This window comes from Camelus bactrianus, chromosome 17, assembly GCF_048773025.1.
Source record: "Camelus bactrianus isolate YW-2024 breed Bactrian camel chromosome 17, ASM4877302v1, whole genome shotgun sequence".
Lineage (NCBI taxonomy): Eukaryota > Metazoa > Chordata > Mammalia > Artiodactyla > Camelidae > Camelus > Camelus bactrianus.
The window spans coordinates 42,866,080-42,884,330 of NC_133555.1; positions in this window are offsets into that span (position 1 = coordinate 42,866,080).

The following is an 18,251-nucleotide window of genomic DNA, read 5'->3' on the forward strand; positions in this document are numbered from 1 at the left end:
CATTCTTGGGGTTAGGATTGATACCTTTTCCCCCCTCACTATGCTGTTTCCTGTTCTTTGATCTCTCGTTTGGGATTATAAATCTAGACTATTATTACTGTTGGGTAGTTTTCCTTCTGTTGCATATCTGTAGTTTTGATTCTGTTTTTCATGCACATCAAAACAGAATTCAATTCTGATTTTTGTGTTTTTTAGTTCCTGGCACAGTTTCTCAGTGACTTCATTTTTTTTCCCAGTGAGTTTTCGTTCTGAGTCTGTCCTTTAGCCTTTCACTTTTCTAATTATTTTACATTTAAAAAACAGAGCTGATATATTCTTGTATTTTAATGAGAATGTAAGTTACATTCATTATAAAAATTTCTTTTGCATCACACAGCAGCTTCTTTCACTGTTGTTTCTCAGAGTCACATAGGGAGCAGTGGGGAAAGGTGGATGGAAGGTGGCTCCCAGGTGTCCGCTATGAGCAGCTAGGTGGCTGCCGTGTCATTTGAGTCTTCCATTTCAGATGTATGAAGTCTGCGATACCTCCCAGATAATCCTCGGTGGCACGTCCAGTTTAATACCCACTGGAGATGTAAAGGTGGTTGTCACCTATATGTGGGTCTTATTTAAAACTATAGGACTGTTGAGTTTATCCAACGAGGATAAAAAGAGCGAAGTAAAGACCCCATCCTGAAGAATGCCAACATTTAGATTTTGGGTAGAGGGGGAAGAGTCACAAAAAAGCAGAAAAGGAACCTCTGTACTGTCCTCCGTAGTAGCTGCACCACACTGCATCCCCACCAGCAGCGTAGGAGTGTGCCCTTTCCTCTACACCCTCTCCAGCATTTCTCATTTCCCAATATTGTAAATCAACTATATTTCAATTAAAGAAAAAAAAAAGCTTTCACCTGAAAAAGAAGAAGCAGAGAAGGAACCTATTATGTAGGGGGAAACCTAAGAGATGATATGTCACAGAGTCCAAGAAAGCGAGGTGTTCAGGGCCACTCATTGGTTTAGGTGGAGCATGAAATGGGCCATTTGGACAATCTAGATTAGCTAGTGTAAGTAAAAGTCACCCAGCCAAATATACATTGAACATATACTGGATGGAATAAAGTGAACGACCATCTAGTTAACATTTGGAAGATCAGAAACAAAAGATAAGCTGCCGACTCTGTAGCATCCCTCATTCGTGCTGTGGGAAGCGTGGTGATATTAGACTGAAGGGTCGCGCGGCTGAGATCTGTGTTTAAGAGACTTAAAGAAAATAGCCCCGACCCAGTTCTGTAATCAGTCTGTGCCATTTCTCCCCATAGCATTTCACAAGTTAGCGCTCTTGCTAAAACATTACTTAAAAAATTTTAAAGCACATGAGAATAAGCGAGCATGATTCTTATTTTTTCTAACTTGCCGTTATCTGTCTTTTCTTCTTTTTATTTAATCCTTTCAAACGTCATTGTTTGGAACAGACTCTGAGGTGGTGATTTGAAAGTAGAAGGTTTTCTGGGAGATTCTCTTGGGAACAACACCTGCTGAAGAGGGGAGGGCATTAGCAGTGGGCAGAGGGATACAGAATACCACCGCCTCCAAAACGTGTGAGCGCTTCTTGAACTACAAACAAGCATCACATGTGAAGGAGCTCTGGGAGTAAGACTGGGAGAAGCTGGCGGACGCTAAGCAAAACAGGCTTTTCCTGTTTCTTTTCTTTTTAACAGAACGTATGCATTGTGAATCTTCGAGAGGAGTGACAGAATTTTCCAATTTATTTGACCAAGAAGCACCTTTTTTTTTTTTTTTTAAAGCAACATACTTTTGGGAAATGCTTGATTACACTAATTCCCCTTGCCCCCGGGGCCTTGTAGTCAGTGTCCATGGAACTGAACACCCTCCGCACACCTGATCAGGATGCTCAGATAATCCTCCGTTCTGCTTCATTATTTTAAAAAGTAATCTAACTTTTCTTTTATGCAAAAACAATTTTTATTAGAAGATTTACAAAAATGGATGAGTGACCAAAAGCATCCACAACCTTATCATTTGCAGATTATTAACACCTGGATGCATATTCTTTCAGCGCTTAAAAAAGCGTATATGTGTATAATTACTAACATATGGTATTATGCCTTAATTTATTTTGTGCCCTGATTTTTTTTGCTGAATAACACCTAATCAACCAATTTTCATTTCCAATCCACACACAGCTAGAGGATAATTTGTAATGTTGTATGGGTGTACTATAATTTATTTCACCTATTCCTTATTGCTGGACATTTAAGTTTGTCTACAGTGTCACTATGCAAAACTTACCGTTATTAAAAACCGTGCTGTAAGAACATCCCTGTGTCTAAATGTTTACATTCTCCCTTTACAACTCTCCCTTAATTTGAAGCTCCCGCAACAAATCTCCCTTAATCTTAGAGAAGTTAATTAAACTGTCTCATGCTTCAGTTTTCTCATCTGTAAAATGGGACTTTTAAGAGCATCTGCCTGGTGGGGATGTTATGAGGCTTAAAATAAGCCATCTGTATGCGTGTTTAGATCATCGGTTAGCACGCAGCACCCAGCCGCTGTTGGCTATTACTATTTTCTGGGCTGCTTTAGGACCTGTAACCCACTCAGCTGTAGTCACTATTGCCTTTACTCCGTAAATGCTGGGCAGGGCTCCTTGCTCCCCCAGCAAGCCGGCTTCCGTAGGCGCGCAGCCGGCTCCGCGCTGAGCCCGGGTGTCCCGGAGCCCTGGGAGGGGCTGTGGGTTGGGAAGTGCCCTGGGTGCACCGCGGCCCGGAGTCAGGCAGCAGGGACCGAGCCAACGCGAGAACGGCCCGGCGCCCGGCGCTTTCTGCCGGGACCCCCTGCGAAGGGTCCGCCTGGTGGGGGCTGCTCTGCCCGCTTCCGCTTGTCTCTGTGAAAGGACAAAGGTGGTGTTTGCGGAGTCCTTTCCTTCGTTGGCGCAGACTCCTCTTTCTCGCCTCACTTAGAACACAGCTGAGGTGTGGAGTGCAGGAGTGTCTTACCCTTGAACCCAGAAAACACGTCTGCTTGTTCTGGAAGCTTCCTCCTGTGACCTCTGAGCGTGGGAGGTCCCAGCACGTGAGGCTGCGCCGGAAATGAGTCGCAAGCTGGGCTGCAGGCTGGCTGGGAGAGGCTGCTGGCGGGGGTGGAAGCCTCCAGTCACCCTCCTGGGGTGGCCTGTCAGACCCGAGCTCTCGCCGCCCGTCTGGTGGCCCCGGTCTACCCGGCCCCGAGGTTCTGTCAGCCTCGCTCAGGCCCTTGCGTTCGCCCTTCAGGGCTCCCGTCACCACGCGGAGGAATCTGCTCGGCTCCCCCCGGCGGCGGTCAAGACCGTGTCTGAACGGGGAGACGTGGCTCGAAACGACTTCAACACCAGACTGTTCCCTCTGGACCTGACTCTTCACGCTGCTGTTCACCAGCCACCAGATGGCTTTCGGTAAGTCCCCTCCTGTCCGAACAGAGGACCGCTCTCCTGCCTGTGTGTGTTCCCCCTGGCCATGCCCCCGTCAGCCAGCCAGCACGTCTTTTTCCCAGGTGTAAGCATTTAGCAGCAGAAACAACAACTTTAGCCGTTGACTCAAGCCCCGTCGGAAGTTGCCTCTCATTCTGCTTCTGTGTGTGTGGTCGCTTCATGCTTTTTTTCCACTGCAGACTGGATCAGATACCACCTAGGAGCCAACGATTGGTAGTCTGAGGAGCCGGCAGTTACAAACATGGCAGACCCTGGGGACTCATGCATCAGAGTGGTGGGTGGAGGAAGTGGGGGAGTTGGATGAAGAAGGGGGGAGGTCCTTGGCAGATCATCCCTTATTGATCATTATCGTGGGGATGCTTAGGTAGGCAGAGGAGCAGAGAATAGATATTGGTCAGCTTTAGCTGCAGTAACAGACTACCCAGTTCTCGGCAGAATAAAACACTCATTGCGTTCTGAAACTAAATGAAGCCTGCGAGTTGGCTGTGATTCTTGGACGGCTTTCCTGGGCTCAAGGCATCTTCTCGTTCCAGGACTCAGGCTAAAGCAATAGCCTTTCTTTTCCATGCTGTTCTCGTGGAAGAAGGCGAGAATGCTAGAGGCCAGAGAGAAAGGAATGAACACATTCAAAGTTTCTGCTCACAGGTGGCAAATATCGTGTTTGTCCGCATTCTTCTCCCTCACTCCAGTCACGTGTCCAGCGTGTCGGTGGGGGAGCCGGGAAGCACTCAGAGTCAGGTGGTACAGGCTGTTGATAAGTGATCTCCATCGTTTATTGTGTGGGAGGGAGCAGGTGGTGAGCGCCGAGGGGAGGGAAGAGGCAGGACCACGCACGCAGACTCCTCTTTTAAGAGACTTGGCATTTAAGGAAATGGAGATGTGGTGAATTGTGAGGGGGAATCGTAGATGACGTTTTAACATTTTGAATGGAGGAGACTTTTCTGCATAGAAGTCAGAGAAGACCCAGGGGGACTGCAGTAGAGAAATTGAACACTTTTAGCCTGCATTCTTTGCAGGATTACTCGGTGTGGTCACTTGACACTGACCACCATCTTAGTCCTCAACAGTTTCATGAGGCAGGTACTATTATTTTTCTTTTACCAAGGAGAAGAGTGAGGCCGATATTATGTACCATGCTTAGTCACAGAACAAGCTGAGCTGGCATTTCAGCCTGGTAGATGGACTGTAAAGTCTTGACTTGTTTCTTATTTACTAAATAAAGATGGTAGAAACATATTCTCTTCCCCATCTCCCACCCCATCCAAGAAATCTAATACACATGTAGGTGGTACTTCACGTGTCCCGGAGTAGATGGCAAACATTGGAGATCATTGCGAGGCACGGGGTGAGCTCATCCTGCTTACATGGACATTTTGCCCTCCTGATTGGCTCCAGGTGTGCTAAAGCTTTGGGTAGCTTCATGAAAAACACACTGGGCCTTTGGTAAGGCTTTCTGCATCTCTGCTAGACGTGGCCCAAGCAGCCAGAACTCTTGGCAATTGCATCCAGATGTTGCCTTTAGCTAGGGCACAGGGTCTACCTCAGCCTCTTTCTGGATCCAACAGAAGACATTTTGGGTTTAGTGTACTTCTTGGTGGATTTGCTGACACATTTCTTTTTATTTAGGGCCAAATGTTCTGAAAGCAGAGCCTGCATTGTGTTTGCCAAACATGCATAAGAGCACAAACAAAACTCATGTTTGCAAGCTCCAAATAAGTGCTTCTTATGCCTTAAGTGCCCTTGAAAACCATCCAGCACCACAGTGTGTAAGCTTTCTGAACAATTCTTCATAATTGTGTATGCAAAGGATGTATACTCACAACTGCATGAATGTCTTTAATTGCCTTTGATTACATGGCACACTCTGTCCTACCCTCTTGAAATGAAGGTTTTTGTGTACACCAATGGCTTCCTAAATTTGATATAGGTTCCTGTGGACTAGAATTCTGTACAATGGAATTTTCTAATTGGAGCTGGGATGAAAAGAGAGGGAGGAGACATGGAAGGGGACACCAAATTCTAAACAAATAAAAATCAAAGTGTAAATTATCACAGCCCACGGCTTTTCTCCCAAACAACTCTGTGGGCAGAATAGAATTGGCACCTTGGCTGAGTTCCCCCTGGGTGGTGGACTTGTGCAACCTTAGACAGCATCTGATGCTTCTTGGAGTCTCGTTGAGTAACTGTGAAAGTCAAAAGGACCAACCATAGGCAAAACAGAAGAGCCTGTGGGGGGGAGGGTGGTTTATATTTTCTCTTCATGCCTTCATAGTGCCCAGTGCCCATCCTCACTGTCCATGTGAGCAAGACTTAGGTGGGACCCAGTCATCAGATGGTGGTTGCCCTTGTGGGGTTGTTTGGATGGGGGCTGGACAGAATCTCCAGGATTATTTCCATAGGTGATGACAAAGAGTAATGGGTTGGCTGCAGGCAGTTCATGATCCTTCTCAAAAGGCAATGGAAAGGACCACAACTTAGTGCCTTCTTGGCTTAATCAAAACTCATTACTGGTGTTACAGTGTTGAGCTGATTCACACTCAGGCTGTGCTTTGCAAACTCTCCCATTTCTCCCTCTCTATTCCACCAGGGCTGTTTTCCTCCCCACTTTTTCCAGTGCCTGGTGTCTTTTAATATTATCTTTCAGACCGAGAAAATGGCTCTATAAGAACACAACTCAGTGCTCTGCCCCATGGCTTTTTTGGTTAGTATTTGAGTGTTTGTGGTTTTCATTTGGATTCTGCAGTGGGTAAATATAATCTGGCTGTTTGGAGTTGGGAAATGAAGTTCAGTGGGTGGGAATGGAAAGCATAGATACGTGTCATTGCAGTAAATTTCTGTTTATTGAGCTATGCACCCAATGAGCACTCCATTAGGGGCCTTCTGGAACATCTCCTCCTCCAGCAAATATGCACGGTGCAAATTATTACTGCATTTTAACTGATGGGGAGACTATGGGTCTGAGAGTATCAGAAACTCTCCGGGCCTTGGAATCTAACTGGATATGTCAGACTCCAGAAGATACGATTTTTCTGATTTTGGAATTGCCAGGGTCTGTGCTCCTGTCCTGCTATCCCTTGGCTTCCCTCTCCCTAATCCCCAGGGCCCAGGGACAAGTCCTAGTGTGAATCTCTAGTTTATCAAGACTGATCTGATAGCAGCAATCTAAACTGCTCTATCACAGGTTTTGTTTCTATGTTGGCATGCACTTCAGAACTGGGGCTTTGGAGACTCATTCCGCGTAGAAGGACTATTCCCCAAAGGCCTTACAGAAGCCTGAAGGTGCTGGAATAAGGTTTGCCAGCATTGCTGTTTATGGAGTTTTGTTGGACAAAAATGAGGTCAAGCAAAACAATACTCTGCAAAGGGGCTGTGGTATCTCTCCAGGATCTCCTATATTGAGCTGGTGTACTATCCTCGGAGCTTTGTGTCGGCTGCTAGTGTTTCCCAGCTGGAAAACTGTCTTGGGATGAAGGAAGATCCCTGGCCTGAAGGGCTGCGGGTGTGACGAATATGGGAGTACAAGCTCCTTTACTTTAAGCAGCGACACCTCTGGGGTATGGATTCTGCTTCATAGCTGCTCTGTAGTTCAGGACAGGGCCAGACTATGCCTGAGACCACATCCTTGCTCATCTTCTTCCACTTGCCCCACCCAGCTACCCTCCTCCCTTCACAGATTAATTCTGAGGGTGCTTTCCCAGGAAACCTTGTGTATCCAGATTCTTGTCTCAGACTCTGCCTCTAGGGACGTTGACGTAAGACAGACTGCTCACCCATTTGGTCCACTCTGGGCACAGAATCTTGAATGCGATAGCTGGCAAGGTCCTTCCTATTGTAATAGCCATCCTTTAAAAAAATACATAAATTTTATAGTCAGTTTACGATGCTCTGTCAGTTTCTGGTGTACAGCACAGTGCTTCCGTTATATGTGAGCATGCATATACTCGTTTTCATATTCTTTTTCACCATAAGTCACTACAAGGTATTGAATACAGTTCCCTGTGCTATACAGTAGGACCTTGTTGTTCATCTATTCTGTATGTAGTAGTTTGTATCTGTTAATCTGACTCCCAGTTTATCCCTCCTCCCTCCTTCTTTGGTAACCATAAGTTTGTTTTCTGTGTCTGTGAGTTTGTCACTGTTTTGGAAATAAGTTAAATTGTGTCTTTTTTTTTTTTTATAGATTCCACATATAAGTGATATCATATAGTATTTTTCTTTCTCTTTCTGGCTTACTTAGAATGACAATCTCCAGGTCCATCCATGCTGCTGCAAATGGCATTATTTTATTCTTTTTTTATGGCTGAGTAGTACTCCACTGTATAAATATACCACAGCTTCTTTATCCAGTCATCTGTCAGTGGACATTTAGGTTGTTTCCATGTCTTGACTATTGTAATAGTACTGCTAACATCCGTCCTTAATGGTCTCTGAAGGGGTTATTTAATGGATTTTAGGAGAGATTAAAAAGCCTTGGAGAACAACTGAAGCCACATACAGAGTAAAAACCATATAGACTTTTGGGAAGAATTAGTTAAGTAGTGCAACAACTATGGGTACTTGGTAATGAGGCTCATATACTAATTTCTGGTTGCTTTTCCACTTAAACTTTGGTTTGAATCCTTGGCCAGTTAGATTTTCTCAAAGGCATATTCTCTCTGGACGTTCAGTCTGGTCTTCCTTGTCTTCCTTCGTCCATGTTCTGCTGAGTGTACATTTCTCCTCTGGGCCCACACTGTTGTCTTCTGCAGGGATGCAAGGGAAGCAGAGTTTTTGTATCAGGTGCCGAGTCTCATACACTTTTTGAGGTCTATTATTATTTTTATTTTTAAATTGAAGTATAGCTTTCTTCTTCTTAGTTACTGACATTGTCCCAACCTGGCGGGTGGGACTTCCGTCCTCTCCAGCTGCCCAGAGCACTCTGCCCCCTCCAGACGCACAAAATTCCTCCTTCCTAGCTCCCCTTGAGCTCTTCTTTCCTCCTGAGAAGAGGCTGACTGTAGCCACAGGAACTCAGTGCAAAGTGGGAACTTTGTTTTTAGGACAACAGATGCCACAACTGGCCACCTTTGGAGTTCTGGCTGGTCTGCTTGTGTGATGTCACTGACTCAGACTCTCTACCCAGTCAGAGAGTCCCCTGTCCCAGCAGCACCCTGCCCCATCAGGTCCCATGACCTCCCAGCCATGCTAGGAGAATGGGGGCCGTCTTCCTCCGAGAAACCAAAACCGTGCTCTCTGGATCCCTGCTGACACTCAGCGCCTCTCTGTGAAGCACTGGTCTTCATGTGTAAACTAAAAGTGAGCAAGGGTGGAGAATCTGTAAAAAGCCCTCTGATTTATCCTCTCCATCCCTCAGTTTATTTGTGTGGAAGATAAGGTTGTCAGCCACCTTCCTCAAAAGGGCATTCTGAGGTTTCACCCTGGAGACCTGACATTTATTAACCAGGGTCATATGAAAGCCCTGATTTAATCTCCAGAAAAATGCTCTGAGTGTATCAGTCATAGGGACCATATAAGCATAAAGAATTTTGTCCATAGCTCTTGAAGGAGGCTGCGGTCGATCAGCAGGGGCTGGGCCAGTCCTCCGTATGCTCTGTTTATGCTGTGTCAGGACAAGTGGAGAATCGGGGCTCAGTATATACTTGGCTGGTTTATTAACTATTAACCATTCATGTACGGAACAAAGATACTCGGAAAGTATTTACCATGGAATAGAGTATTATTTTTTAGTCACCAGGTTATAATTGGGCAGCAGCCTCTTAATAGGATGATACCACTCTTGGGGGACAATAGTCGATATTTTTGAGCCTTCTGTGAGCTTGTCACTACACTATTCATGTTCATAGAAATATTTCCTTTAATTCTCTCAATAGTTTTCCAGGTGAGTAGTATTATCTCTGAGGCTCAGAAAATTAATTTGTCCAAGGCCACAAGCTACTAAGGAACTAAATCAGGGTTCCAATCTAGGCTATATTTAAAAAAAAAAATCCATGCTCTTCTTACTATCTGATCAAACACTGACAGTTGTCTTCTAGGTCAGCAGCTCTATTAATGATAAGCATTTACTGTTTCTGTTCTCTTCATGATGAGGTGGTACTGTAAGTAAAGATAAAACAATCTTTTAAGGACTACCACTATAATTTAGAGTATGCAATTATTATTAGTTATTAGTCTAATGCTAGTATCAATAATAACAGTATAATATATAATTAGATTATTAGTACATTTAGACTTATACAAAGGCAAATCATGTCACTATTCCTGTGCATTTGTGACACAGATTATACTCCTTGAAAAAAGATTGTGTAAGTAGAGAACTAGTACCAGCTGCATTCTTGTGATGGGAAGGCCAAGTACATCCAGTTCCGGGGAGGAACTGTTGTGCAGTGATATTTCAGGCCATCCCACTTGTGCTGTTAGGTCAGGGGTGTAATGTCTGTTTCTCCAAGAGTAAACCATCACCGAGAATCCCTCATTGTTTCTCGTCTGCAGTATGTTTGGAAAGGTGACTTTCCGAAAGTAGTCTACGTGCTGTAATTATCCAAATTTCAAATCAGAAACCCAAGAAAAATCATTTTGTGTTCAGCATGAAGGGAAGACATTGATAAACAAATAAGCACGCGTTTTACTCACGTCGACAGTCAGCAGAGGAGCTGAAATAGTGAGACTTTGAGAGGTAGGTGTTAGGAAGGTGACATGAAGCCACATACAGTGGAGAGAGAGGCCGGTTGGCTCGGCCCCACTGCACAGACTGAGAGGGTCTGAAGTGTCCATCTGAGATACTGAGGGTGGACCTGGTCCTCTAGGTCAGGTACTGGGGCCTGGAGGGGACAAACGCATGCAGCTGCTCTAATATAGTGTTGTAAATGGAGGCTTTCCTGGTAACTAAAGATGGTATTTGTATTGTTTACAATTTTAACTGTCATCTAAGTCCTTCTACAGAGAGTAGGTCTCGTCAAAAGGAAGACCCGTTGCCCTGTTGAGCATTGGGATGCATTTGGCTGTGCAAAGTGAGGAAAGGAGCTGGAGAGAAATAGTTAGAGGAATGAGGTGAATTTGGAGCTCCTGGGGCAGAAGAAAGCAGAGAGGAGCAGGGAAGAAGGAGGGGGCGGGGGTGGGCACAGGGAGCTGATGAAAAGTTATGTGCGGGGACTCCTCCTTGGATCTCCTGCTGACATCATCAGGTGAGGTCTAAACTCAATACAAGTTTTATGGGAGTGGATTCTTGTAAACAGTGGTGGAAAGACTGAGTTTTGCATCCAGTGTGAGGTTTTGCAGAGACAGAAACAGCCTTTCTTTGTCTTTCTGTGTCTTGAAAGAGGATAGAAACAGGGAGTCCAAGGGGGTCCAGGAGATCAGAAGTCTTAAGGAATTTCTAGAGTGTAGTGTGGTAGAGTTAATTAATGTGAGATGGGATAAGATGAATAAAACATAGTAACCAGGACTGGCTACATGATTCTCTTTTTAAAAATTCTTAAATTTTGTTTCCAGCTTTATTGAGATATAATTTACAAAATTGTAAGATATTTAAAATGTCCATCATGATGATTTGATATGGGTGTACATGGTGAAATGATTCTCCCTATCTAGTTAGTTATTACATCCATTACCTCACATATATATCTTTTCATCTTTTTTTGTGTGCGTGAGAACATTTAAGTTCTCTTAGTACATTTCAATTATATAATACAGTGTTACCCACTCTAGTCACCGTGTTATACATTGATCCTTAGATTTATTCATCTTAGAGCTGTAAGTTTGCACCCTTTTACTGACCTCTCCCTAGTGCCCCCACCCCAGCCCCTGGTGACCTCTGTTTCTATGAGTTTGACTTCTTTAAGATTCCACCCCCTATAAGTGAAAGTATTTGTCTTTCTCTGTCTTATTTCACTTAGCATCATGCCTTCAGGTTCCATCCATGTTGTCACAAATGGCAAGATATTTCATTTCACATGCTGAACAATAGTCCGTCGTGTGTGTGCAGAGGTACCATATCTTCTTTTATATATTCGGCCATTGACGTATGCTTGGGTTGGTGCCAAATCTTGACTGTTGCGAATATGCTTCAGTGAACATGGGAATGCAGATCTTTCTTCTGTATCCTGTTTTCATCTCCTTTTGGTATATATCCAGAAGTAGGATTGCTGGATGATACAGTAGTTCTATTTTTCGTTTTTTGGGGGAACTTCGATACTGCTTTCCATAGTGGCTGCACAAGTTTATGATCTGTGTGATGAAGGCGTTAGACTTTTCCAGACTGTGGATTTAAGGCTCCCAAGTTATTCTCCCTAGATTTCAAGGGTTGAAAAGACCCCAGATGGTGTCTCTGTTTTGGAGACAAATTTAGTTAAATCTGAAAAAGCAGTTATTAAATATTCACTACACGTAGAGTACTGGACGGGGTACAAGGGAAACAGATTCAGCTAAACAGTCCAGAAAAGTGTGCTGCTGAAATTATGAGAAAGATTCGTCTCTTCCCCTAGATTGCTTGTAATCTAGTAAGAACAAACAATCACCTGGTTTACAAAGCAGAATGAGCTTGGAAGTCCTGGCAAGGCATAGAAAGCCAGAGAGACATTAATTATGATGGGTTGTAGGTTCAGAGAGGGTTATTCTTGCCACATGCATGATGTATATTTACAGATATGTTTTATTGAGTACCTACTATGTCCCGAAACCTATGCTGGTATCTTTCTATTGAATTCTCCAAACAACCCCAAGAGATGGGCATTATGTGGTATTTATTTTGTGGCTGAGGAAATGTGCTGTAAGTTTCACAGCTGGTGAGTACCGAGTCAGACAGGAACCCTGCTCGCCTGAGTGCAGAGCTCCCACCCATCAGTGTGCCGCCTGGGGACCGGAGAGTTTGTGGGAACATCTGGGAGAAAAGTTCTCAGTTCCTTCTTCTGGGTGCCAACGCAAGCCTTACAGCTAATCCAAGACACAGACTTACTCAATACATACTACTTTTAACATCGCTCGTAACTTGAGATTTAAAATCATAAAATGCAGGGTGGAGGGTATAGCTCAGTAGTAGAGAGCGTGCTTAGCATGCATGAAGTCCTGGGTTCAGTCCCCAGTACCATCACTAAAAAAATTTTTTTTTGAATTATAAAATGTAAACATTTCCTATGCTTCATCCCCCGACCCAACCTGAGCTGTCTCTAAAAGCAACAGGGATGGAAAGGGGTGATGAACAGAGGGGCCTTGTGGAGGCAGCCCTGTTAGCAAGTGCTCTTTAAGCTGTTATTCTGGAGGTGGTGAGGGAGCTGCCTTGCCTTGTGACAGGGACTGGAGCTGCATTCTCCATCAAGGACAGGACAAAACCAAATCTCTAGTCCAGGTCTTGAATTTGATCTCTCTATCTTGGTGGGCTTTGCTGACTGATTTGCTACCGGCAGAAGTCACATTCATTGAGTGCCACGACCTTGATCTGCTAAGAGAAGGGAGAGTGTGCCGGTCGCGATGGGAGGGGCTGGGAACTCTGCTGCTGATGATGACAATACTTGTGGTCTTATGAACTCATCACAAAGATAGTAATTGTCTTCTCCAGGGCAATCTAGCCTAGCATTCTACCCTCAAGGAATTTAGTCTATTCACTGAAGTAAATGTGAAAAAATGGACACCCTGTCAAACATGAAGTGACAGAGGCCAACTGAGTGGTTCTGGCCAGGGCTGTGCAGTTTCAGAGGTGTGATCGTGGTCTGGCACCACTAGACTTGCTGGGCTTGCTTCTGTAGGGCTGGGGGAGCCAAAGGAGGGTTTTCTGCATCAAAGCGATGCTTTAGGAAGGTGATTCTGGCTTTGAGGCTGACTCTGGGAAAAAACCACCATCTAAAAAGGCTTTGCAGTGGTGGAGGAGCTGTGGACATGTGGTGCCAGGAAGATGCTTCCGGGCAGGCTGACTGACCTTTCTGTGCTGCCATGGGTCCCTTGTCGCCTCACACGGCTACAGACTCTCCTGCTGGAGCACAGGCCTCCCTCTTTTCCAGCCTGCTCCCTCTCTTGTCCCTAACGGTATCTTCCTTTTGTCTCAGCTTTCCCAGTACCAGCCCCTGCAGAATATTGATTTCACCCACATCGCAGTGGTGCCCCGTAAACCTTTTCTTGTTTTTTTCATCTACCTGAATCACCCCACATGTGTGTATTCTCCTTCTCCCACAGTCTTCTCTTGATTATACATCTTGCCCCATGTTTTTACAGCTTATTACCATAACGACTGATTTGTCTTGAAATCTAAATATAAGGTGTATTTGAAAACCAAATGGCAATCAGGGGTGGAAGTGCTCACAATGTAACCATCTCCTCTTGCACCAGAGTTTACCTTTGACTGCTTCTGTTATCCCCTTACTGTACAAAACCAGAGGCCACTGAGACCAATATCCACCCTTTCCCTCTGGGAGAAATAGAAATTTGGAGAAGGAAAAAAATCTTGAACATTCATGTACTGAGGCCATGTTTACAAAATGCAAGAGAAGTGTTATTTCCTTAAGGAACTAGATTATTTCTGTAGGGACTGAATTGCAATCTTGGGAGTGGTAGTGGTGATGGGGACAGTAGAAGAGGAAGGGGTTAAAGAGAGAGATAAGAAGAGAAAGGTTCAGGTCTGGGGCCAGCCCTGTCCACCAGTGCATCACAGCACAGCTGTGGCCCTACTGCAACAGGACGGTGCACACAGCCCACGGAGTGGGACAGGTACCCACTGAGTGTGTAGCCCTGGTGGCCAGGCAGGGCTGTATTTGATTGCCATCGGACATCTGCTAAGTAAGGCCATGCCTCCAAGACTGGGGAGAGAGCTGATAAACCTAACACACAGAATCAGAAATTATTTGAGAAAATAATGGCTGAAATTTTCCTTAATCTGGGGTAGGAAGCAGACTTTAGGGTCCAGGAAGCCCTGGAAGTTCCAAATAAGATGAACTCAAAGAGATACACACCAAGACACATTATAATTAAATGATAAAAGTTAATGATGAAGAGAGGAGCCTGAAAGTAGCAAGAGAAAAACCACCTTGTTACATACAAGGGAAACCCCGTAAGGCTATCAGCAGATTTTTTCAGCAGGCACTTTCCAGAAAGGAGTAGCATAACATATTCAAAGTGCTGGGAAAAAAAAAAAAAGCGCAACCAAGTATTCTCTACCCAGCAAGGTTATCATTCAGAATGTAAGGAGAAATTGAGTTTCCCAGATGAGCAAAAGCTAAAGAAGTTCATTATCACTCCCAAAGAAATAATAGTACACACTGCCCTACAAGAAAAGTTAAAAGAATGTTTCTAAGCTGAAATAAATGGCACTACTTAATAATAAGCAAATACACAAAGTAAACATTTCACTGGAGAAGGTAAATATAGAACAACGGTTTTGGATTAATCACTTATAAGGCAAGATGAAGGATTAAAGACGAAAGTAATAAAACGAACTAAATTTCATTAGTTAAGAAATACATAAAGTAAAAAGATTTTTGGTATCCTACTGGGGTGAGGAGGTGTCCTGGAACCAATCCCACACTGACACTGAGGGATAACTATACTCCTAATATTGCTCAGAGACTCAACACAAACTCAACAAATACTCAAGCCTGAAGGGAGCACACCGCTGGAAACATTTATACTAAAAAGTTGAAAAGAATCGCCTCGCCTCCCAAAGTCTTAACTCCACCTTGGCTCCACAAAATACCCTCCCAAATACACATGATCTCCCCAAATTTTCGTGGAACTAAAGTGCTTCACGTGTTGGGAAATTTTAAAGGAGCTGAAAGGCAGCCTTAGCCCTTCCAGTCTAAAATCACCTTCTTGGAAAGTGAGAACATTTTTGGAACGAGAAGTTGAAACTTCTGTGGACCCCGTTCCTAATGGAATCACCATGGTTCCAGCACATCCTTGTGGTTCGCTCTCCTTCCTCTGTTGTAGCACTGACCATACATTTCCAGTATTACTTGTTTGATTACAGTCTTTCCCAGTTGACTCTAATAAATATTTGTTGATTTCATTGCCAAAAGAGCCACCATTGTAATGACCAGAGGAAAATCCACATCTCAGAATCAGCGGCTGGTGATTGACCATATCCAGACGTAGACTCTTGGGTATGAAGACGTTCTGTGATTTTCATGTGATTTTCGCCCTCACCGGTCTTGGAGGATGGAGCTGTGATGTGATTGTCGCCCGACAATGATTGCTGTAGTTTTTCTCTGTCAAAATTCCCTGAGCTAACACTGAAGTTTTCCAAGAATATTTTTAAGACCTCTTCACTTAAAAGTGGTTCCTTTACAGGTTTCTCCAGGGAGTTAGAATGTTTACTTAGGAAATGACGTTAGTGATTCATCCAAAATGTGGAAGAGGAAGCTGTGGTAGAGAGCCCTGGGTGGCATTCCTTCCTCCAGGGGCTGGCACTAAAGGAGTGATTGGAGGTCCTCACGAGGTGTCTCTCATTTCGGTCCCATAGCTGCTGGCTCTTGACTTCCTTGTCTTTGAGAGGGCACATTAGCAAAAATAAATGAGAATACAGATGACCTGAATACTTTCAGCATTTATTGAGTAGACATATATTGAACTTTATATACCACAGACATGGCTTTTCTTTTTTGCCAGCATCTATCAAATTTCTGTAAATATTATTCACATATTAGAGCAAAAAATAAAATACCAATTAATTCCTCAAAGCAGAAACTATATGGACCATATTTTCTGACCACAATGTACAATAGTTTTAATCACACACACACACACACACACACACACACACACACACAAGAAATAAAAAAATCTGAGAGAAAAATCATAACTATAATTACAGAGTATTTTTAAGTAAATGAAAATATGGTCAAATCTGAACTCAGAGGAAAAGTTATAATCTTGGATGATTATTCTTTTTACCTTAGTAAAGACTGAAAATAAATGAACTAAGCACAATTTCAAGGAGCTGGTTTAAAAGGAGTGGCAGACAGAGAAAAATATTGTGATGCATTGAATAAAATGGGGTCAGAGAAATAACCCAAGAACTTGAGCCAATGAGGCGAGGGGGGAAATCTAAAGGTGCTCCGTCATTTTCCTTGGAAATAGATACTGTCCTTTCCCAGGGTGTATTTTCAGTACTTCAGTATATCCTGACTTCCATGAAGACATGGAAGTCGTTCAATAGCTGTTTAAACTTGAGATGATTTAAAAAAAAAAATCTGCCACTTCTTTATTTTTAAAAAGGAACTATAAAATTGCCATTATCTTGTTAAAATTTCAAAGTTCAGTTAAAAGTTTCTATTACCCACAGAAAGATTGAGGACTATTTAAAACTCCTTATTGGAAGCTAAGAACAAAACAAAACAAAACATGTTCTAAGAGTCAAAAACACCAGGTGGTGTACAAAACACAACAGAACAGTAACAGAACAGACTGTAAGGGATCGCTACAGGATGTCATTAAGCTAGTTTCATTTTTTTTTGTCCGAATTGTTTGTGAGGATTTTTGTTTTGTGACAAGTCTGTGGAGCACACCTGCTCACTCAGGTTCCTGGGGTTGCTATTTTGGGCGATGCTGAACTTTCTTTTATTCTCAGATTTATAGCAGCCTACGCCCTGCTGGTCAGTATTTGCTAAAGTTGTCAGAGCATGAAAAAGCTACTCTTTCTCCTGAGTTTCTCCACCCCTGGAGGACACAGATCCCTCTATCTCCTACTTATGCGGACTCAGATTCCAGAGTAGGCTGACTTTCAGCCTTTAGTTTTTACGATGCTTGTGTGTCCTTTTCAGTACTTCACAAGTATGTCAGTGAGTTGTAGGAAGAAAGGGACTATTAGGGAGCACTGGGGCTGTTAGGTGGACCCGATATTATATAAGAATTCTCTACCTAATTTTCCCAACTGTGTTCCTTGGAATGTACTAGCTGATGCTAATAAATGTTCTGCAGGTTCTAAATCAACTTACTTATATCTCAAGTTTCTGTTTATGCACATCACGCTTTTTCACAGCTGCACGGGCCTGGCTCTGGGCTGGGGCTGACAGTAAGTTTCCTCCCTGGCTCCCTTGTCCTTGGAGCAGCCAATGATCTGGACCAGCATTCGGATTTCTGGTGGTTTTTTTTTTTTTTTTTTTTTGCCTTTTAGCAATTCTTGGCACCGGGGTATTTATATGTGTTGTGATCTTCCCACTGATTTTATTTTTCTCCTTTTAATAGCAAACCTGTAATAAGCTCCTACTATGTGCTACCCAGCTGGCTGCTTTGAATACATAACCAGATGCTGGCCTCTTCCTCTTGATGGGAGAGTGTGTGTGTGTGTAAGCATCCATGGCAATCTGGGTTATGAGGAATCTCTTACTTTCTCTCTGATATCTGGACGACTCCAGATCTTTAAGGAACACTAGACATCTTGCATTTGGAGGGTTAACCGCCTGCCAGTACTTGATATGTGCAAAACCTTATGGTTCACCTTGTGCAGAAAGTATTTTTTCTCCTTTCTAACATTGGCTCAAATTACAGAGTTCCTGTTACAGTTACCTATTTTTGTGTAACAGATCACTCCCAAACTTAATGACTTAAAAAACCCATATTTATCGTGCTCATAAATCTTTCCCTTGGGGCAGGGCTCAGCAGGATGACTGCTGCTCTGTGATGTCTGGGTTGCGCTCAGCTGCAGTAACGTGTGGTCTTGCTGGGTCTCTCCAGCACTGTGGGCTCACAGTGGGTAAACTTACATGGTGGCTCAGGGCTCCTAAGGGTGAGTGTTCCAAGGGATCAAGGCAGAGGCTTCAGGGGCTTTGTGACCCAGCACGGATGTCATGCACTATCACTCTGCTGT